The 23,673-nt window shown below is 45.7% G+C and overlaps 1 protein-coding gene across 5 annotated transcripts in view; it reads left to right on the top strand.

The window, feature by feature from the left end:
• Nucleotides 1-9,851: 9,851 nt before the first annotated feature.
• The window catches only part of KDM4C (lysine demethylase 4C), a 490,147-nt gene continuing 476,325 nt past the window's right edge, over nt 9,852-23,673 (top strand). For 2 of the 5 annotated variants that reach the window (XM_006272325.4, XM_019478152.2), the window contains exon 1: nt 9,852-10,122. The gene's annotated coding sequence lies outside the window, so the exon portion shown is untranslated. The remainder of the gene's footprint in view (nt 10,123-23,673) is intronic. The other 3 variants (XM_059724744.1, XM_014608719.3, XM_059724745.1) reach the window with 3 other exon arrangements.

Genomic DNA, 23,673 nt, shown 5'->3' with positions numbered 1-23,673 from the left:
TCCCATGATCGTCTCTTGGAGAAACTGGCCAATTGTCGCCTTGGGTCCTCCACGATCCACTGGCTGGAAAAGTGGCTCCGGGGTCGGACCCAGAGAGTAGTAATTGATGGAAGTCACTCATCGTGGTGTCCGGTGACCAGTGGGGTCCCCCAAGGCTCTGTCCTTGGACCCATACTGTTCAACATCTTCATTAATGATGTGGACACTGGAGTCAGAAGCGGACTGGCCAAGTTCGCAGATGACACCAAACTTTGGGCAAAGCATCCGCACCAGAAGACAGGCGGATGATCCAGGCTGACCTGGACAGGCTCAGCAAGTGGGCGGATGAGAATCTGATGGTGTTCAACGCCGATAAATGCAAGGTTCTCCACCTTGGGAAGAAAAACCTGCAGCATCCTTAAAGGCTCGGCAGTGCTTTGTTGGCTAGCACTATGGAAGAAAGAGACTTGGGGGTCATCATTGACCACAAGATGAACATGAGCCTGCAATGCGATGCTGCGGCTAGTAAAGCGACCAAAACGCTGGCTTGCATCCATAGATGCTTCTCAAGCAAATCCCAGGACGTCATTCTCCCCCTGTACTCGGCCTTAGTGAGGCCGCAGCTGGAGTACTGTGTCCAGTTTTGGGCTCCACAATTCAAAAAGGACGTGGAGAAGCTTGAGAGAGTCCAGAGAAGAGCCACGCGCATGATCAGAGGTCAGGGAAGCAGACCCTACGATGACAGGCTGAGAGCCCTGGGGCTCTTTAGCCTGGAAAAGCGCAGGCTCAGGGGTGATCTGATGGCCACCTATAAGTTTATCAGGGGTGACCACTAGTATCTGGGGGAACGTTTGTTCACCAGAGCGCCCCAAGGGATGACGAGGTCGAATGGTCACAAACTACTACAAGATCATTTCAGGCTGGACATAAGGAAGAATTTCTTTACTGTCCGAGCCCCCAAGGTCTGGAACAGCCTGCCACCAGAGGTCGTTCAAGCGCCTTCATTGAACACCTTCAAGATGAAACTGGATGCTTATCTTGCTGGGATCCTATGACCCCAGCTGACTTCCTGCCCTTTGGGCGGGGGGCTGGACTTGATGATCTTCCGAGGTCCCTTCCAGCCCTAATGTCTATGAAATCTATGAATGCCTCTGGCTGAGGGGTCCTGGTGGCCTTGCCTCTCACCACTGATTGACTGTGAGGGCTGTCCATCATGCAGCCCTGCCCCTTGCTGCCAATTGGAGATGGGCAGGGCCACATGATAAGCAGCTCTCACAGCCAATCTGTGGGAGGGTTGGGGAAGCAGTCATCTTGATGGCAGCCCTTTGAGTAGGCAGCTCTCTGGGGAGCCAGCATTTTATTTTCCATATGTTTTATCTTTTGTTTTTCCTGCAGATTTTGCAGATTTTCTGTGCATTGCAAAATAATTATTTCAGTAGGTTCCTAGTTATACGTATAGCCACCAACTGTTATATCTTTCTATTCCCTCACTTTTTATTCTATCCACTGTGCCTAGATTAGGTATTGTATACTCCCTGGTTAGCCTCTAGCTCTTAATTTGAATCAGGGGAGTCAGAGATATGGCCCAAAGGATGGATCCAACTCATAGGTCTCAGCTGACCTCTTGTGTTGGACCAGCCCTGTGCACTGGCTTCAGAGCTAGATTGGGCCCACAGATCATCCCTGCATGCTGGAGCCAGCATGTGAGGCCAGTCCAGTTTGAGTGTTTCATGCAGTGTGAGTCCCAAGCCAGGGCTGGCATGTGCTTCAAGTGGCATTCAGGGCTAAAATCAGCATGTGTGCTGCACACAGTACAGGGAGCTGATCGGGAGCATGTGCTGCATGTGACACCTTATTAGGCCAGCCATGGCACTAGATCCAAGGCTGGTCCAGATCAGGCCTACAGATTAGCTCCATGCACCAGAGCCAGCAGGCAGGGCTAGTCCAGCATGCACAGCTTTACAGCTCATGCAGTGCTCATCTAATGCCAGTTCTTTGTGAGCCCTGGATTGGTTTTGTGCACACTGCACTCAACAGTGATCTGAAGCTTGTACTGCATGAGCTGTCCTCACCAGATTGGTCCTGTGTGCTGGCTCTGGTGCATGGGGCCAGTCTGTAGGTCTGACAGGCCTGTACACTTGCCCTGTACCTAGGGTGACCACCCAACTGGGTGGGACAGTTCTAGAATGGGAACCTCAAATCCTGGTCCCAGGCTACATGACTCCAGGACAGCATTTGTCTTGGATTTGTAGCATCACACAGGGATCAGGGAATGGTGGGTATCCCCTGGCAGGCTGGTGGCGTTCCCAAACATAGGGAGTGCCATGTGCATGTGCATGCCTGCCCACGTGCACAAGGCTGGGAAAGAGCCAGGTAGGATGGAGATCAGTTAGCTGCAGGTAAGTCTATGTGGGAAAGGGGTATATGGGGATGGGAGGAGGGGCAGATCAAGGCCCCCACGTTGAAGGAGGGAGTGGGGCAGGGGCTGGGGGTGCTGCCCAGCCAGGGCGGTGCATGGGGCCAGGGTGTGAAGCGGAATGGAACCGTGGGTGGTTTGTCCATGGAGTAGTGGGCATGGGGAAGCACATACCCCCCCAGATTTGTGTGTGGAGTGGGGGTGGATGTGGGCTGCCTGCTGCAGGCTTGGGGCTCCCCACCCTGCTGCTTTCCCCCTGGGAGCCCCACACTGGCCACGTTGCCATGGCAAGGCACTCCCTGCCTGCCTGAGAGCAGCATGGGTGGCAGCAGCAGCATGGAGTTGTGCCTTCTGCTGCTGCCAGGTGGGCAGGGGCCATGCAGCAGGGGCTCCTGAGGGGCCAGTGTGGGGCTCCCAGGGGAAAAGTGGCAGGGTGAGGAGTCCAGAGCCTATAGCAGGCAGCCCGCATCCACCTCACATTCTGCTCTGCTCAGCTCTGATCTGGCTGTGCCACTGCTGTCTGGCTGTACCACTGCTAGCAGCAGAGCAAGGCGGGCAAGGGGCATGTGTCTCACCTTTCCACTTTGAAAAGGTACTCACCCTACCTACACCCCTTATCCAGCCCAGAAGGCCTGGATGAGTTTGATATAAATAAATGTTTTTGAGAAGGTCTTCTGTTTAGAAAACACACATGTTTACCTACTAACATTTTCTTTCTATGGCAAATGCAGAATCAAGTTATTAGCAGTCCCTCATTTGACTCCATTGGGGTACTGCTTTTTACACTAGAGGCCATTTTGTCTTTAAGCCCATACAGTTACATAATTTGACCCATAAGCTTCCTTTATCTAGTGCAATATTCTTGTATTGGGACTTCCCACTTGACAGCACTTATTTAAAACAAATGTATTATATTTCATTGTGACAGATTCCTTTACCTGTTTTCTCAGCTTGCTTACAAAAGCCCATACTGTAGTTGTAGTATAAAAAAATATTAAAGACAAACATACATATTTATTACCAATTTATTAATTAGAGCTGTGAGAAGTAGTCATTCCCTGATGTTTTGTGGGTTGAAGAGTATATTTACTGTGGGGATTTAGCTACCAGCTTTTTTTATGCTGCAGCATCCTCCTCCCCCTCTCATTTTCCCCTGTTAAAAAAGAAAAGAAATGAAAAGAAATAGGGGTCAAGCAAAATCCCTTAATCTTCTATAGCCCTAAGATTTCATTAGCTTGCCTAAAAGCCTGAATCCCAGCTTCCCTTGGTTATACATAAAATAGCTATGGTTATGGTACATGCAAAAGTACACACACTGAAGGAGGTGATCCTAATGTAGAAAGAAAGATACGTGGCAGGTTTCAACAGAAAAGGGTATGAGGAGGGGCAAGAAATGGTGAGAAACTTTGAGTGGGTGGCATCCTATCAAGAATCTTGAAGCCTGAACATAATTCTGTGTCTTTATTTGCGTGTGCAATGCATAATTATCCACAAATCAAAGTACAATTGCAAATGTCTATTTGGTCAAATTCCATTTATACCCATTTTAAGTTAATAAAAATAGTTTAGCATGATTATATTTTTTTGTAAAAACAGCTGGTTACTCTCTCATCCACTCCAGCACACTGCTGGATATGATATGATAACAGTAATTAAAAGAATGAAAATAATAACAAGGTAGAGGATTTAACACTGATAGTTCTGTCAAAATTAATAATGCCCAACGCAATGTAGGAATATTTAAATTACATAACAAAATAAAATAAATCCTCATTGTGCATCATAGGACAATAGAATGGTCTCTAAAAGGAAGAGAGAAAGTCCCAGAATTTTACAGACTTCTATAAATCAGCTCATTTAGAAGACATGGAATTGTTGAAATCTCCATGAAAACAATGAAATGTTAATGGAATAAAGTATTAATTTTATTGTTGTAAGCAAGTTTTATCTATTTTTTCCCTATTTCTACCTTTTCTTCAGTATTGGATGGTTGCAATATTCTGTGTGTCATGATGAAAATGTAGGAAAATAGGAATTAGAAGTTAGGAATTAAAAAAATTCTACTGCACTGTAACACAGGCAAAGTTAAACTCAACCATTTGCCTGCCTATTCAAGCATTACCAATCAAGGTGATCAGTAATATGTTTTCCAATGAATTGCTTGAAACTAAAATAATACTTGACATTTATTCCTTGATTTTCAGATCATAAAGGACTATTAGAGTTTGGTCCGTATAGTCTGACCTGTATAATACAGGCCAAAGAAATCCCCCCAGTGATTCATGCAAACCCATGATTTCTGTCTGAGATAGACCATGAGAGTTATTAAATATTGGGTATTTCCTAGCAACAGAGAAGCCACCAAATCCCTAGATAAACTAACTTTTCTCACTGTTAAGAACATGCGCCTCATTTCCAGTTTGAGTTTGTGTAATTTCAGCTTTCAGCCAGTGTATCTTGCGGTAGTGCTCCATAGGTACAAAATACTGTACTCACAGGAATTCTTTTTAATTCCTCTAAAAGTCAGGTGGATAAATATTGTAACTTTCACTTTACAGATAAGGTTTAAAATTACATAACTGAAAAAGGACACAGTTTACAGTTCACAATTTTAGAGAATATTGAATGAAAACAGCAAATGCCCCAACTGTGATTCATAGCTCCTGACAATATTTTTCAGGAATATTTCTGCAAATGACAGTTCAGAACTGTTGACAATAAAAGGATGCCACCAGAAATCTGTCAGTGGCTGTTTTACTTTAGACCTGCTATATTGTTTACTACTTCAGCACTGCCATCTGTTGTTTTCACGCAATATGGCAGGAACATTTGGATCTTGTATTTGTTTTTAGCTCATTGCCCTAAGGTGGTAGTTCTCAACCTTTTGCAACTTTGAAAAAGGCCAGCTCTTAGCTTTCACTCATTTTTTGACTACAGAAAAATAATAAAGCAATTCTTCTGTTGCATAGCTCGGAAAGACCACGAGAGGTCTGAATGCTTTTGACACTATGGATTCCTATTTGCAAATTCTGGGTTTATATTGTGAACCATGGTTCCACACACCAAACAGTGCTAGCATTGTGTGGCCATGGAACCCTGGTTGAGACTCACTGCCCCAAGACCTACACCAGACAGCTCATATTCTCTTGTAAAGGAGATGGGTCTTTTCCTGCAAGTCTTTATACTGGTGAGCTCAGGGAGCTCAAATATTTGTATAGGGATCGTCTCACTGCAAAACTTTTGCTAATGACAGATTAAGCAAATAAGTTAGTGATGTTTCTAAGAGGTATTCATTATGGATGCAGTCATTGGTTAGTAAGGTATTTGACAGCTGTACACTATAAACTTTCCTATGCTATTGTCACATCATGGCAATCCCCAAAGTGATGGGGACAAAAAGAGTGTGTCCCATTTAGGGACCCATTTAGACTTATATTAAGTGTTTTACAGTGGCAGAAATTAGTCACATTTTTAAGGTGATAATCAGTTATTCTACTCAAGATAGTGATACAGGTTAGTTGAGGAGAAAACTTCCGGAGGAACTGGAATAATCTTAGGCTACATACAGGTGTTACATTTCTACCAGGAGAATAGCAATGATCCCGGATAAAGCTACAAGCACGCAAGTGTTCATTCAGTTTCTCCTAGGGGAAACATGCCCCTCCTAAAAGAAAGATCTTCCTTGTGAGAGAAACTCTGTCACAAGAGAGAATGCTTGTACATTCCCCTTCCAAACTGGTCTGGAAGGGGAGGGGAACAGTGCCTGCTGCGTTTTCTCCACAACTGCTCCCTCCATTGTATTCTTAGGGACTGGGATGCCACTGACTTTGAACTTCCTGCATACAAGGGAACTTCCCCCCATGCAGCATGTTCAAAATTGGTGCCTGCAGCCCCATTGCTTTGCCCTGCTGTGGGAGAGCAGCCAGACTGGGAGTCCCCAGCAAGTGGGGAGCTATGCCCCACTACTCCAATCCCCCAGGAAGGAGTGGAGCAATTGCTATTCCCCACACCTTCCCCAGACGCATCCCTGGTCAGGGGAAGGCACAGAGAGCAAGGGAGAAGGGGCAGCTACAGGCTGAGCACCTGTACTGCTCCCTTTCCTGGAATGGTTTCTAAAAGTGGAAATTTTTGAGAAATGAACACTTGTTTGAGGCTAAAATATTCAGACAAAATTCCTAGAGGAAAGGCATTTGAGAATTAATATCATGGCAAAGGCCATGATATCACTGAATTTGGATGTTGTCTTTGGATCTTTGACATAATCTGAAGAAAGAGATAATAATTCAAATTAGTCTGAAATCAGGCAGAAGGCAGGACAAGAAGGTCTTTCTGACTTCCCTTTAGACCTGTGTCATATAACAAAGTATGTTGTTGCCTATGAAGGTCATGCCCGTAGCTGGTACCCGCAGAGCAAGGAATGGCCAGGATGCAGCCGCTAGGTCCTATAGCCCTGGCATCTGTGGGCCCCTTTGGGCAGGGCTGGAGGGTCAGGGGCTGTGGGCTGGGAGTGAGGGGCACTGGCTGGGACAAAGGGTGCAGGTTGGGAGTGAAGGGCACTGGCTTGGGAATGGGAGGTACAGGCATATCAAGGTTGTTTAGCACCACAGAGCAGCAGGGTGAGGAGGGGGGAGGACAGTTGGAGCCGCCTCTTGATGAGAGAAGGGGGCAGAGGGAGTTCTGACTTTCCATGATAAAAAAACCAAAATGAAACACCAAAATATATAGGTTTTTAGAATTTATTTTATTATAATGATTGAGGCACTGATAGGCTTCAAAACTGCTTTAAAATTGTAAATATATCACTAAAACATTGTGTTCAACTGATACCTATATATATACCTATATATAGGCGGTCCTTGACGTACAACATTTTAAGCTACAACGTTTCGCACTTATAAATTGGCACCTGTTTCAAATTTATGGTGTCAGTTTCGACTTTACAACACTTGATCCGATGCGACGCCATGCCAGTGAACAAGTTCGCTGCATCACGCATCTCCCTGGAGAACATCTGTCCAAACTTCCTTGGACACTTTCTTTGAGAAAGCAGACAAGAATCCAGAAAAATCTGCAGTCAAGACTCCTGAGAAGACTCCAGCCAAGACCCCTTCAAAAAGTCCAACCAAGAGCCTTTCAAAAAGTCTAGTAAAGTCAACTCAAAGAAGTCCTTCCAAATCAATGTGATTGCTATTTACAACATAAATACATTAATGTGGCTATGTTACTCAATTGATTGAGGACAAAATTCTGGGGTATTTTTGATGAAAACAGGGTATTGGGCCTTGATTCAGGAACCAATCCCCCATTTATAACATTGTTTCTTATGAGAAAATTGGTTCCGAGTTACGACGTTTCGACTTAGGTGGTTTTCAGGAACCAATTGTGTCGTAAGTCCGAGGACTGCCTGTATATATATATATATATATATATATATAGCTATATCTAGATATAGCTATAGATATAGATATTAGTAGCATTTAATTTTAATAATGGAAAAACACGAATTTGGGGGTTTTAAATTAGAGAATGTTGAATTTTTTTTAAATCAGAGAATATGGGATCTTTAAACAGAGAAAACCAGGATCCCTGGTGATAAGACATTTAGAAAGTGATGCTGTTTTCCCTTCTGAATGTGTTATTTTATTACAGCAGTGCTTTGGAAAAGTCAATAAGAACTACATTTAGTACCAGAACTTCCAAAAATAGGTTTGCTATACCACACTACACTGTAGGACTTAAGTCATATACACATAACTGTGACATACACAGATAAGCATCCTGCTTTAGATACAATGACAAATTCATCCCTGAGTGCCACTCCAATCCCATTTGGATCTGCTGCTCTGCTTTCTGCTCCTTGCTTGGTTTACTGCCTATCCCCTTCCTGACTTTGTTGCGTTCCACATACACTGCTGATGCCACTTGTGGTACACGTTCTGCAGATGCCCACCCCTGTTCTACTAAACAGACGGTTACAGATGGCTGTAACTTTGTTAGATCAAAGTAAACGATTGCCTGAGTTTGGTTTGAACTTTTAAAAGCTCTGACATTTTAAAAGCTCCTCCACCCCTGGAGAGTCTTTGCCACAGCGGGTGTAGCTCTACACCCATAACATATTTGACCGTAGTTGGGGGCAGAGGAAGTGAATGGAGCATCAGGTATGGCTCTGAGGAGCCCAGCTATTGTGCTGCGGCCACCCAATTCAACACTGCTATAGCAGCAGCAGCAGCAGCAGCTGCTGCTTTTGCTCTGGAGAGAGCAGAGAGGCGGGTGAAATTTGGTTTCCTTTCCCTTCCCCTCATTTCCCCCAACCCTGGCTCTCCAGTGGTTGGCATATCTTGTACCTCCACTCACCCAGGCACTGCAGGGGCTCATTACACCTCTGACTAAAATATTTTAGTATAAGGGAGATCACAAAAGAAGGAGGCTAAAATAGGATTTGAGTTTATTTTTTTCCTCCTATCATAAAGTGACAACCTTCCCACCAGGGCCTACTGCACTTAGATGGAGAACCAGTCAGTAAGGTAGGGAAGGTTGGAGAGAGGAAACTTCTGTGTTTCTAGGCACCTACAATTGAGCTGAAGATGGCTTAACCCTAGAGTTGCCAACCCTCCTGAACTGGCCAGGAATTTACTGGAATTGGCATTGATCTCTCGGTGACTATGAAAGCAATCCAGGAGATTGATAGTGCGCATGTTTTGAACAGTATAATTAATGACGTTGTATCATGCTGGAAAAAAAAAAATTCCCAGAATAGCTTCAGTCAGAGTTGGCAGCCCCTCTGCACACATATTGGTTAAGTCAGTTCAGAGTGAGAGAGATCAGAGAAAATATTAAGCATATTTGAAGCAAGTAGTTTTCAGGTGTTTAGCATGAACATTCACATAGCACAGTGCTTCTCAACCATTCTTGTCCCAGGATGCATTTGCAAATATCGATGGCGGGTCCCGACCCAGTTCTCCCAGTGTGTGAGAGAGTGGGGCCCCACCAGCCCCTGGCAGGCTGGAGCTCTGGCAGGCTGCAAGGGAAAAGCTGCGGTTTCCCACGTTTTTGTCTTGTAAAGGAGAATCCGTTGTTGAAGTTTGTCTGTGACCCTTTCATATATTCTTGTGACTCACTTTGGGGTCGAGCCCCACGGGCCGAGAGACACTGCTGTGGCAGATACGGAGGTTACATCGCCCTGACAGCAGCCGGGCGAGCACGGCTGCGAGAAGTCCCCGCGTTGGCGTGGTCAACCAGGAGCCCCAGCTGCCGAGCGCCAAGCCCCGCCCCTTGTGACGTCACGAGCCAACCCCCCCCATCTCCTCCCTTCTGTACTGCTCGCTCTTTTTTCCCTCGCGCATGCGCACCCACCCTACCCGGAAGGACAGCCGCAGCCGGCTGCTTTCACGCTCTCCGTGGTCACGTGATGCGAGTTAAAAGGGCTCCTGCGTCACGTGCCCCCCCCTTCCTCCGCCGCGCTTCCGCTCCGGCCGGGTGCTTGCTCCGCGTGCGCATGCGTAGGGAGGAGCAGCTGTCATCCGCGCAGGGAACAACAAGTCCAAGAGGAAAAAAAAGAAAAGAAAAGAAAAGGAGGAAGGATAATAATTAAAAAAGAAGAATAAAAAAGAAGCGGCCGCGGCGGCAGCAGGGAGCCAGCCCGGGGGGGGCGCGCGGCGGCCTCCCATCCTCCCCCCCGCCGCCGGCCCCCTCCGCTGCGCCGGCGCCATTAACCCTTTCCTGGCCAGGTAGGATGAGCGCACTGGCACGGAGAAGAAGAGTGCAGCCGGGATTAGGGCTGCGGGCGGCAGGGCCTGAGAGGGGGTTGGACGGTGGCTGGAACTGGTGCCCTTTTCCCCCCGTTCTCTCCTTCTCCGTGCCCCTGTCTGGCCCGTATATACCCGTAGAGCCACGCGCGCTGAACGTTCCCGGCGTTCGAAGGCCGTTGGGTGGCGGTTGGGCACTGTGTGGGGGAAGAGGAGAACGGTCACAGTAACGGTGGAACCCCCCCTGCGGGGGCACGTGTGCCGGAGCTGGGCTGGGATGAGGCAGCTCGAGGCCCCCGACAGGAGTGGGGTGGGGAGCAACTCTGTGCTCCCCTGGTGCCTGGGGCCACGCTGCCCTGGCTGGAGTGGAGATGGGGTCACGGTTCAGCCCATGCGTGACGGTGGGCCCATGGTCACGTGCGGCGGGAATGCCTCGAGGTCTTGAAGAACCTAGCAGGAGCTGCTGACCTCAGCTGAGCTGGCCATGCTGCTTCCTTAGGGCTTGGGATGGTGGCAGCAACTGTGGGGGAGAGAACAAGGGGCTTTGCTAAGGCCTGGGTCGCTGAGGGGGCAGGAAGCAGGTGTGCAGGGAGGAGAGGAGCCAGGACATTGAGGTCCCGATGGCGGGGGGAGGCTGGGCTTTGCCAGGTGGGGTGCTCGGCTCTGCCTGAGGCCAGGTGGGAAGCCCAGGGGTTGTCAGTCAGTACTGCAGGGCAGGATGTTGTCACTGCTCTTGACCCCAGGGTGGTTGCCAAGAGGGGACAGTGGATACAGCTGGCAGGGCTACGAGCGAGGGGCCTAAATAGCAGCCCAAGAAATTAATCTTGGATGCAAGGAAGAAGGCAGGTTAGGTTTGCACCTTTTGAGACTAACCAAAGGAGTTAGATATTCTCCTGCTGGACTTCTTCTGTGGGCTTCTTCCCTAGGCTCTGCTTTCTGCACGTCCTTTCACAGCATCCGATGTCGCAAACTAGAGTCCACTCAAAAGCGTGTGCTGCAGCTCCCTTCATTGGATGCTGTGAAAGGATGTGCAGAAAGCAGATCACTAGGAAGATGTGTTGGGAGGAAGTGCAGGAGGCTGGGAGTTAAGTATTGGGATCAATTACCCAGAGCAGTGATTTTCATCTAGGGTGCTGTGGCACCCCAGCATGCTTTGAGGTCTTTTCAGTGGTGCCATGGGTGCCAGGCAAGCTTAGCACTGGTAGTTCTGCCAACACAATTGACAAGACTCAACCTAAAGATTTAAATGTAGAAGTCATAATGTTAAAACTGTTCTGCCCTGTTGGGGTCTTTCTGAATTCTTTGTGACAGAAGAGTGACTCGGTTATTTTTCTGTAGCCAGAAAATGAGTGAGGACAAAGAGCTGGCATTTTTTTGAGGGGCATCTTGACTTTAAAAAGGTTGCCATCTGCTGGTATTAGAGATTGTGGGATTTTGGTCATTGTAAATTTATGCGTATACGTCAAACATTTGTCTGGGATAGTTTAGAAAGGGATCTCTTTGTATTGAGCTTGGACTAGATGACCTCCTGGTTTCCTTTCCCACCCTGTTTTTCTGTGATTTTTGTTGTCAAAAAGCACACAAGCAAACTTGCAAAAGGATGTAGTAAGGGATTTCAGTGATTTGTATTTTTCTGCAAGACTTGCCAAAATTACAGAGAGACCCGGACTAATATAACCTGAATAAATTGCTATCTAGGCCCCTGTTTTCCAAGTGCTTCTGTGTGGATACAGGCGTCTGGCTATGCAGCACTAGTTAGAGAATTACGGCTTTTTAGTCTGTGTCACTATGCTTCTTAAAACTATGAACAGAAAAGGGAATTTGTGCTCATCTTGCTTTTCAGATCATCTTGCTAGGTTCATATCAACTATGCAAATAGGTAAACATGAGCAGGATTGACTTTAAATCTATAAAACCATTAGTAGTTTCCAAATTAGGCTAACTTTTTAACTAATCTAAAAACTAACTTTTTTCGCCTCTTGGTTCTCTGCATTCAAATGCATAGTTTAATGCAATATACTTGCTCCTATATATGGATAAAGAGGACATCTGTAGTTAGCTTTTTCACTGTTTTTTTTATCAGTTCAGAAACTGAAGCATCCACCTTTGACATTACTCAATAAGTGGATTTAAACTTATAGTTTATAAAGATACTTAAAAAAATGTAACAAGAGAAGAAATGATCAGGCGTCTAATACTTGTACAAAACTTCAATTTACAAAGCTTAGATTAGTGTAGGATGCTGTGGGGAAAAATAAAGAAAATGGCACTGACTTTTTATTGCATTTTATTTGTCTCCTAAGACACGGAGTATGATATTGCACGTATAAAATTGTGTCTCAGGCCCTTTATGGACTGAGTCAGGAAGAACCAGAGAATGATATTGATGCACAGGTGGATTTCCCCTGCTTGCAGTTTTTGTGAGCTAAACTTCTGCAAGTCATGGTTTACTTGTCTCCATTTGGTTTTCTGAAGCTGTAACTGTGCTAGTTGCTAGCTACTGATGGCTGAATAATCATTAGTTACAGGGCTGGGTGAGCAGAAATGGTATCTGCTTTTTGAGATGCATCCTACATTTAAGCTTCATAAAAAGAAAGAAAGAAATGAATGGTAATAAGTGACTAATGGTTGGGTGAGAATAAGCATGTGTTGCCCTAAGGGGAAAGCATTCAGCTGATATTGAAGGGTACAACAGTGCGAAATTTTAAGTTTTGCACTTTGAATCATATTTTACTAAGTAATTGTTAAAATATGGATAAGATTAAATGTAATAGATATAACTTTATCATGTATTTTTGTAAAATAGCCTTGTATTTTTATTAATCGTGATTTTTTTTTTTTTTAACCAGGTCAGGTGGGAAATTTTGAGTTGAACTTAAATGCACTCTTAGCACAGTTCTGCCTTCTTATCTGCAAATTACAATGGGAAGTGTTAATTATGGCTATTTGCATAAACCATTACATAATTAAAAATGTAGTACAAGCATGCTAATTATGCAAAAACTAGGCAAACTTGCATCTCACTTAAACATTAGGGTTAAGGAATGTTAGACTGTTTTAAAAAAATGACTTTTTTTAGTTGTGACAGCTGCTTAATTGGACTGATTTCATGTTTCTTTAATTAACTGATTTTGAAATTTCCTACTTCAAGTTGTCCTTTACTGAGACTTGAAAATACTTCCTCAATCTGATGTGGACCATAGCTTGGTTGGAGCTGCAGGAGCTAGGAAGCTCTATTCAAATTTGGTTTTGAAAATGGTTTACTTTTTAGTATAAACAGAGCTTTAGAGTAGTTAACATACCCTAAGTATGTTTCTCTCGGTGTCTTATAAAAACTTTTGAATCTCCTCTGAATGATTAAATCATTAATTTAGAAAGGGACCTAAGGGGTCATAAACCATCCCGGGTACAGATGTAGGATTTCCTATTGTGAACTTCGGTTGAAAGGAATTGTTTTAGAGGTAACTGTAACGTTTCTCAAAGCAAATTTTTAGTAATGTGACTACCACTTCATTGTTGTTTTGTATTTATATCTAAAGCAAAAATTAGAGTGGCAGAAAAAAAATCTTGGTTTTGCATGCTGAAAAAACCAAAATCCCTCTCCACTGCTTGGTTAGATTTTGAAAATAGCTGAGAAACTAGCAACAGTGAAGATGCAGAACGTTTTATAACCAGAACATAGCTGTTGTTGCAAAATCATATAATACGTGGATCTTATAAGCAGTTGCATGCAGAGTGATGGGTCCAGGATACTCTATACACTTTTGCTGCATATTGTTTCTTAGACATTATTAAATTCATTTATGCTACTGTAGACTTATTTTATCCAGGGCTTATGTTATTCGTTGAACATTGTGTAATCATATACTCAGTAATTATTGAGCTTACAAACACTGAGTCAGGTGCTTAAGATTTGCACACATGTAGTCCTACCGAACTAAGGTGGAACTCCTTTTAAGTACATGCCTGAGTGTTTTAAAGTTTGACTTTGGGGTAACAAATGTCAAATGAAAATCTCAGTTTAAAATAATTTGTTATTACTAATTTAGGAAATGTTTAAGAGGCTAACATATGAGAAGGTTTAAAGATTCAAATGATTTATGCTTTTTGTTTTAAAACTGAATAGAGTGACACTGGACACTAGAAAATGAAGTAAGTTTGATAACTTTCTAATTAGTTTCACTTTTTGGTTCTCATATATTATCAGAACACTTCATTCCTTGTATTGCAAGCATTACAAAGGAATGTTTCTATTCTAGCAAGAAGACTTTTTTATTTCCTTTTTTTTTTTTTCCAAAAAAACCCCTGCTAGTAGTGGGGAAAATTGTCTGAAGGTGCTGCTGTTATCTTCAGTGAGGCCAGGATTTCACCCAAGGCTTTAGTAAAACTTTCTGTAGCTGCTAGCAAAATTGAAATATTGAGTCTACTGATAAGTAGCTTTCACTTTCAAAGGACTTAAGTGATAACTTTCTCACATTAGGTGCTTAGTAATAAAATGACTCTGTTGGAGGTTGAGACTGAATTCATTTTCAGCCTTTATTCCCTTCATGTGGAAGTGATGCTACAAAAGTTCTTGTTACATCTAATAGACTTGAATCATATGCATTGTTTATCATGGAGCAGTGGTTAAGAAAGAGAGGGCAATTTTATTTTAAAGCCAAAATTAAATTAAAAACTGGCTGAAAGAAAAATCATCATACAAACTGAATAGGAAATAAAGTGATGTAATGAAAACAAACTAGACTTAAAGACACTTGAACGTTTTATATGGGGAGGGAGAATTGGCAGATAGGGAAAAGTGGGGTGTTAACTTCAACCCTTTCTTTTTTTAACATTTTGTCTTATTCTGTAGATTGTAATCACTACAGTAGGAATACCCAGTTTTCAGAATGCTGATGTTTTGGTCATAAATCCCTGTTTTTAGTTTCTTATAATTTTGACAAGAAATAACCTTCTGGAATTAACTTTTTCATGCTTGGTCTTAGCCATGGACTGAATTCATTTTGTCAGCGAAGAATAAGTAAGCTTTTTTATAAATGTTTTTAACTTGGTGCCCTTGAGGCTTTGGTTACATATTTAATTTTGTCTGAGCGAACTCAGAAGTTAATTTTGCTGCCCCATGAAAATCTCTTCAGGCTCAAACAAGTTATAAATCAGAGGAAACTCTGCATTTGGGCAGAGTGTAACTTGTTGGGTGCATGTATGCTTCCAGGTAATAGTCTGTTTTCCTACATTGCTTCTGAGTGGCTACATGGAGCTGAAGGTTCATATTCAGCACAGGCAAAATTAATGCTGTTGCTTTTCCTCCCATCAGAATGCGCTGGCTTAGAGGAAGGGTGTTAGGGTGAGCTTTTGTGTTAAATGATTTGCCCTACCTCTCAACTCTTATTATAGTGTAAGGCCTTGTATCTAGGCCAGAGTTGTATAGAATCCCCTCCTTCCACCCCCCTCCCCATCTTACAGGTGGGTAGCTGAGTACTGGCAAAATTGTACAAATTAATTTCTTTCAGAATACAGTCTAGATCTCTACTCTGAATGCAGGTTTTATTCCCTACATTATACTGCTTTCAGAAAGACTGTGCAGCGTTCATGTGTTTGGCTCTGCTGTAAAATTGGCTTTTTACATGCGTAGTGTTCTGATGCCCTCAGAGTTAGCTCTATGTGCCAAGTCCTGTTCCTCTTATTAGACAGCTAAATACTTAAATACAATCCTATTCCACGGAATCCTAGTCCTTGGAAAACTGTTCTTTACGTTTGTCATGCCTCTTTATTTAACCATAAGACAAAGCCAGAAAAAGTGCAGTAGAGGAGCATCCCTCAGCACCCTACCCCCCCCACCCCTTTATTTTTTTTTTTTTCAATAATAGTTTTTCCAAGGCTCTATCAGGATGGAGTGGGATGACACACTCCTGAGTACCATTTAGATACGTAATAGGTAGAATAAGCTCTGGCCATATGTAAATTCAAAATATTGTTAACAGGCACATAAGATCTGTAGTTCTCAATTCTGTGCTATAACCATTAGATTTCTTTCCCAGGGACAGGAATCCTACTATCATTGAGTGAAGAGCTACGTACGATGATATTCTCTTCTCCATTTCTTTCCTTTTAAAATATTCTTTGGAATTTTTGCACTAATTACAAGTTAAAAGTATATTTTAGGGAGGGTACTATACATTCGGATGACAAAATTAAGCTTTCTTGCGTCTTGTATTATGACGCAGCCTTAACTGTATGTTCATGAATTGCTTTCTTCCAAAGGATCTCTGCTTCATTTGGTACACAAGGATGGGGATGGGGACTGAAGGAAGAGAGAGGATGGTATTACTGTAAAAACACTGGCTAGGGACTTCTGAAGTTTGATTTGTACTTCTGGTTCTTTTGTATGCTTACTAGATGATAATGGATGATCCACTTAAACCAAGCTTGTTGGAAGCAAGTGCCAGTTGTGCAAGTTTTTCCTGCTGGGTCCCTTAACTGAGACAACAGGGGCTGCCTACTGGAGAATCCTAGGATTTGTGACTTTAGCTGAAGTTAGTGGAAGATTTAGCACCTCTGAAAAAGCAGACATCAGGTTCAGCTTCCAATTACTGAGCTACCCTAAGTTAATGCATATTTCGTCTTAATCTCTCAGTACTGTCACAACCCAAAGTTGTGATTTTTTGTTTGTGTGCGCGCTTCGGCACCGCTAAATGATTTCCCACCAATTTGTCGCTTTCTTTGCACAGTAGAGTTCTCTGCTGCTAGAGAGAACTCTGGTGCAGCGGGGGATTTCCCGCCGGATTACAGCTTCTTTGCAGTGTGCATCTCTTTCTTGCACCGTAGTGATACATGTTGTAAAGAAGTTCCCGCCATTTGTATTAGGATCCGCGCCATGTTATTGGCCGATTCCTAATTTAGGCACACGTGGCGGCTAGCGATTGGCTTGCTAGCCATACAAAAGGCTTGGGTAGTTTCCGCCCAAGCCGGAGGAGGGAGGACGAGAGAGATTCTGTGTGAAGATCTCCAAGCGTTGTGGACCCTCGCGGACCCGACGCGCCTCCCCTAAGCAGGCAATAGAGGCAATAGAACCGAGCCTACGGATCTTTCGCTTCTTGCCTCTCCCCATCGCCGAGCGCAATCCTAGACGTATCCCTTTCCTGTAACTTCGGACCCGCAGAGCTTAAGTAACTCCGGGGAGACTTTTCAAACCCAACTTAACCGGACCCGTGGAGCCTAGCAAACTCCGTGGGAGCAATTGATTTGTCAGAGTCCTCCAACGAGGGTTCAAGCGGGAGCTGTGCCTGGAAACCTGTCCAGCCTACACCAATACCATCTTTGGGTATAAGTAAATAATCTTTTCAATCAACCATTACGCCTCCATAACTAATTCTAACTCATGTGCGCTAAACCTCCCCGCGGTTCTCTCCAGCCCCGCGTGCCCGGGCTGCCGGCCACAGCCTGCGTGCACCGAAGACGGGTCCGGTACGACCCCGGTTCGCTCCCGGCTTGCCCATGGCGGCCAGAATGGGATCGGAATCACCGCCGCGCATGGCGACGAAGGCAGGATTGGGGCCCGGCCCGCACAATTACCTTAGCTTCCTAGTTCCTAGCCATAAAATGTGATTCGAATTGTTTGTGTTATAGTATTTTAAATATATATTTGTTAGTGTTTGTTAGGAATTTAGATACTACAGTGTGATGAATGTCTTAAAAAGAAAATCTTAAAATATTAAGATAATCCTTATTTAGAAGGATTCAAGCAAAATGTGAAGTTACACTTTGAATGATGAGGTTATGAAGAAATATTAAGTAGCTGCTTTGTTCATTGATCACAGTATGTTAAATGAAACGGGGGACTTGCATGGGAAAAACATCCGAGCATGTAATTAATTAAAGACTGCATCATAATACAGAAGGGCCAAATTAAATTGTGCATACCACCTTAAATCTGTCCTTTGCTAACTTTTGTGTGCTTCACTCTGAATGCCTAAAAATATTTTAACTTTTTTTCTATATAATTAAAAAGCAATATTACTTTTAGTAGGGCATGAAAAATCCATTCACTACTGGTGAATGGAAAATGTTTTACCTCCTAAGTGTGTGGTGAGAAAGGTGTTTGCCAGCACTTTAAAAAGTATGAGGTATCTACTACTCACATATAGAGACAAAGGAGTATGTGTGAGGAGGTGGGGTGGTTACTCTGCATGTGTGGTACACCAGTTAATGCTACAATGACAAGGCTAGCTTCCCTGCTGCTCCTAGTTGCTTGAAAAAGGGGAAGTTTATTGGACAAGCTGATAAAGTGACTTAGTAGAAATAGGACATCAATGATTGGCTAGAGCAACCTTTATTAGCATAGATCTAAAATATACACCATGTGTGTCATGTTTGAGTAAACACCTTTCTTTGGCCCCTCTGCTCAAGTAGAGGGCCGGGCAGTGTTTGGGCACTTCCCTAACACAGCAGGAACTGCTGGCTGAGCAGAACTCCCTGGTCCTTCTTTTCTTGAGCTAAGCTGGGTTGGCAGTCAGTGGTGCCTGCCAGGTCAGCTGAGGACCCAATCGTGCCGGAGTCGAACTTAGGGTGACCATATTTCCAGTTTCAAAAAAGAGGATATCTGTTGAGCTGTGGGGGGTAATATGATTGGGAAGGGGGCCGTGATACGGCTGTGTCCTGCCCCTGACTCCCAAGCCACAGCCTCCCCAGCCCTGCTGCTGCCCCTCACTCCTGACCCACAGTACCTCACCCCTCCAGACCATGCTGATGCCTCACTCCCTGATCCTTGCTGATACCCCTCACTCCCAACCCACAGCCCCCTGGCGCTGCCTGTGCCCTGCGTTCTCGGCCCGCAGTACCCACCCTGCCTGGTGCCCCTCACTCCCAAGCCACAGTCCCCCGCAGCACTACTGGTGCCCCTCACTCCTGCCCTGCAGCCCCCTGCCCCTCCAGCTTTGCAGTGTCTCTTGGCCACCCTGCCCCTGGGAGCATAGGCACAGGCCCTGGTGCCACAGGCCTAGCCACTCAGCTCTTTGCTGCTCCCAAAGGGCCCTACCCTCTTCTTCCCCCACTGGAGGAGCAGGCACCTTCCCTGCCTCCCCTGCCCTGCTGCAGGCACCTGTCCCCCTCCTCAAGCCCTGGCCCTCCAACCCCTGTACCCCAATACATTTATCTCCATGCAGCTGCTGGTGCTTCTCCCACCTCCCTGCCTGGCTTTGTGCCGGCCATGTGCATGTTTGTGCGCAGACACATATGATGCCTCTGCCTCCAATTGCTGTCCCCCCAGCCCAAGCAGCTCCTTGCTAGGGCAAGCAGCCATGACCCTGCATGCCCTGTGCTGGCTCCGGGCTCTCCCGTCAGGGCTGAGCAGCAGCAGTGCCAGGCAGAAACTGCTCCTCAGCGTGGGAGAAAGCGGCCCCTCGCCCTTGCTGCTGCTGGACAGCCTTTGGTGTGACCAGCCAGAGCCTGCGCTGCACTGGGCTGCCCTGCTGCTCCTTCACTGTTACCTCTGGGCTGCCTTGTGCTGCAGCAATGACAGTGTTGAGCAGCCTCAAGACAGCTCACAGGTGGCAGTGAAGGAGCTGTAGGGCAGCCCAGTGTGGTGCCGGCTCCAGTGTGCGGCCTCAGCAAAATCTGCCAGGCGGCAGCAAGGGGAAAGGGACGCTTTCCCCTGCGCTGAGCAGAGGTTTCTACCCAGTGCTACTGCTGCTGCTCATTCCTGATGGGGGAGCCTGGAGCTGGCTCTGGGGCCCAGGCTGGGCAGTGGTGGTTCAGGACAAACTGCTGCTCGGCAAGGCAGGGGAGGGGGCAAAGCAGTCCCTCCCATTTCTGCTGCCAGTGCCTCCCAGTGCAGCCACTCAGAGCCTGTGTGGGGCTGCCCTGTTTCTCCTCTGTGCTGCCACTGGCAGCCCAGAGGCAGTGGCGATGCAGGGCAGCCCTGCATGGGCTCCAAGCGACTGCACTAGGAAGCACCGGCAGTGGGGGGGGAGGCACTTTTCTACCATGCTGAGCAGTGGTTTGTCTTGCACTGCTACTGCTCAGCCCAGGTGGGTAAGTGCAAGGTGCGCCGGATCAGGGTTGCGCACGCTGGTCCCTGTCTATACCATGGGGATAGGGCGGGAGGGATGGAGCGAGTGGGCATGCAAGAGTGCAGCAACAGCCAGGTGCAAGTGTGGGGCCTGCACCAGTGCACTGGGGCCAGCACCGATAGGGCCCGCAGCAGGAGCATGGGGTCCTGGCTGGCAGGGGCTCTAAGCCGGGCCAGCTCCCCCCTCTCCGTGCTGGCACAGCCCAGCCCAGCCTGGCTCCATAGATCCCTGCCAGCCCGTGCTCCTGCTACCCTGCTCTGGGCTCTGCCAGCACTGGCCCTGGGACACTGGCGTGGGCCGCGCACTTCTGCATGCTAGCTCGCTTCCGCTCCCCTCCGCTGCTTTCCCACATTCCTGCCACCCTCTGGCTGCTCCTGCACCACTTGGCTCGCGGCTGCATGGCCAGATCGTGGGACTCAGGAGCAAGCCCGGTCCGATGACTGGGGTGATTGCTCACGGTCCTCCCCTGCCTCCCTTACCCCCCCTCCCCCCTTCATATCTGAATTTCCTGCTCTGGTGTAGGCAGGCGCAAACAGCCCCATGTTCCCAGGCCAGAAGCCTCTTCTAGGCTGGGCCTTACTGGGCCTTGCTGCTTCAGGGTCCTGCTGTGGCTTCCCAAGGGTCCTACTGCTCCTGGCTCCTGTCATCTTTGACAGGCAGCTAGGGGCAGATAAATATTAATTTTCTAAATTTTTAGGGTCCCTGTGGGCTGGATTTGGCTGCATTTTGCCTACCCGTGCCCTAACCAAACTGCACAGTCCTTCATCTTGAGGCATGTGGACCCTCAGCTGACTCCACAGGGGTTGGTGGCCAGGATCAGGACCTCAGCTGACTTAGCAGACATTGCTGACTGCTCGCTCAGCTCAGCTGAAGAAGAAGAGAGGGGCTGGGCAGAGCAGTTCAGCTTAGCCAGCAGTACCTACCACTGTCCTGCAGCTAGGAGTTTAAGAGCACAGCCACAGGTTTTTGCTCCCCCTACTGCAGCTGCCTGTGTGTTCCCTGTGAATACACCCTACCTCCTGGTATTTTCAAGGAAAGATTTTTTTTTTTCCCTTCATTTGCCCTTTCAGAAACAAATTGCATGTCTTATTTTGTGGGGAGGGGGTAGTATGTGCGAAAGGTGCGCTATAACAGATATTCTTTCGGTAGCCATTTGTTCAGCACTGGGCTTTGAATGCTGCACTCTGACAGGCGCTCTTCATCCATGGGTCCCAATCTGTCATTCCTTTAACTCTGTCACATCACAGGTACCAGAGGACAGATGGAAGGAAAGGCAGAGATGATGACCTCTTGCTTAATGGAAACTAGATGTTGTCTCTGAATCTAGTCACACCCAACTTGTGACTTGAAGATGTGTGATAAGTTTGACTTTCCCCACCAACTCTGTCTGCTGGAAGGCCAGAGGTGCATTCTTATTCTCTTCCCTCTTGTGGTTGCAGGTGGAAGATGCTCTCTACTCTGCTACTCCAGAGCTTTCTTTTGTGTACAGATTGTGGAGCTTCTCTGCCTCAGCTACTGCTCCTAGCTTTTTGAAAGTGTCATGGGTCTTGATCAGTTTTGTTTCGGCCCAGGCTATTCTGAATGGGTAACTGCAAAGTCTTGTGAATGCTTATAGATAGTTTTTTGTAAAGCCCTTAGCTTAAGCTTATGGCCAAAGTGTATTACTTCAAGCACTGATGGGGGCAGGGAATTGAGAAATGTGTATTTTGACAGCTGGGCATCTGGCAGGTGATGTCTGTGGTTGCTTGGTTGATGGTGGTTACTAGAAGCTGCCAAAATGTCTGTGTGATGGTGAGTGGGTGGAAGCACTGAGAAGCTGTGTGATTGCTAGGAGGAAGTTGGTGAGTAGGTGTGGTAGAGCCCTCAGGGTGATGCATGTTGTACCAGAGGACTGGTGATAGAGGTGGTTAGTGAAGCTGACTGAGAGCAGAGGGCACCTGATTGCCCTTTGCTGCAGGTGCAGCTGTCTCCATCAAGTTACTAAGTCTTGTCTGAGAAGGAGCCTAGTTTACCTTTTTATCAGGTGTCACATGGAACCAGAAAGCCAACAGCAGGGAAATACAAATTCTTATACAAACATCTGAGATGAGGAAACAGGAAAGGAGTTTTGCTGAGATGTGGAACACTTGGCAATCTGGTAGGTAGGAACCCTGAAACCAGCTAGTTTACTTAATTTTTACCTTTGCTCAGCAAAGTTCTCAGTAGCAGCAGAGACACTGGACATATATGTCTGCAGATAGAAAGGAGGGGGGAAAGTACTGTAATTCATATTAGTATAGTGAACATTAATTTAAAAAAATATTATTTAGAAATTAATTAATTAGGCCCTGAGTCTTCAGGAAAAAGGGACCACTTCCAAAAGGTGAGTATATTTTTCATGATGGGGCTGAAGACTTCACTTGCTGAAGAGTTTCAGGTTACATTTAAATAGAAGGAAAATTCCATGTGATAAAACAGCCTTCCTAAAATCTGCAGGCAGAGAGGTCCAGCACACAAGTAGCAGCGGAGTGATATTGAATTTTTCCATTTTTGTTGGTGCTATTTTGGAAGCCAGTTTTTGACCCCTGCTGACTGCCTGCCCTTTGGACAGGGGGCTGGACCCAGTGATCTTGCGAGGTCCCTTCCAGTCCTAATCTGTGAAATCTATGAAACCTATGGTCAGTGCTGAAATGAAAAGGCATTGAATTCATTTTACTTTGCTGCTGCTTGTGGGACAGCCACAATGAGGAGGATGCTAAGACTGGGAATTCTTTAGCTATAATAAGTGTTGACTGAGTCAGGAGTCAGGTCAGATCTGTGGACTGCCTTCCTGAGTCTGTAGCAGCTTCAGGAATTGGGGAAAGAGCTCCTCCCTTTCAGAACCTTGATGAAGAATTAGGCATGATTGTAAGGTCATTATTTGTCAGACTTGGGCTCTTAGGATGTTTGTTAAGAAAAACCCTATGTTTTTATATATATACCATGGCAAAAATCATAGCAATTGAATGGGGTGGTGGCATAGGGATTGAAGGATAAGGACACAAATTTTCCTTTTCAAGACTTTGGCACTGGAATCCAACAGTGGTCCCCTCACTAGATTCTCTGCCTCTTGTCTGGTAGGTTTAGTTTTCTGGCCAAGAAATGTCTGGGGATTTTTTCAAGACCCATTCTTCGGTCTCCTGTTGATTCTCATAGAATTAAAGAATCAGTGGAACGAAGATTGGGGAAAAAGGGTATATGCTTTTTTGCTGCCTCCATTCTGCTAATAATTCCACATTTAGATTTGTCACCTTAAAGTCTGCCAGTGATACCAATTCTGTAGTAACTCTGAAACACAGATCTGACTAAATAAGACTGACTTAGTCCAAGTTTGCAGAAATTTATGATTAATGCATTAAGAGAAGATCTTAGCTTGTTCTTTTAGTATTTAATTTGGTGACTCCATATGCTCAATACAAATGATAATTTAGCATGGTATTTCTAAAGA

This window comes from Alligator mississippiensis, chromosome 3, assembly GCF_030867095.1.
Source record: "Alligator mississippiensis isolate rAllMis1 chromosome 3, rAllMis1, whole genome shotgun sequence".
Lineage (NCBI taxonomy): Eukaryota > Metazoa > Chordata > Crocodylia > Alligatoridae > Alligator > Alligator mississippiensis.
Note: the sequence above shows the minus strand (reverse complement) of the source record. Positions and strands in the feature narration are given on the sequence as shown.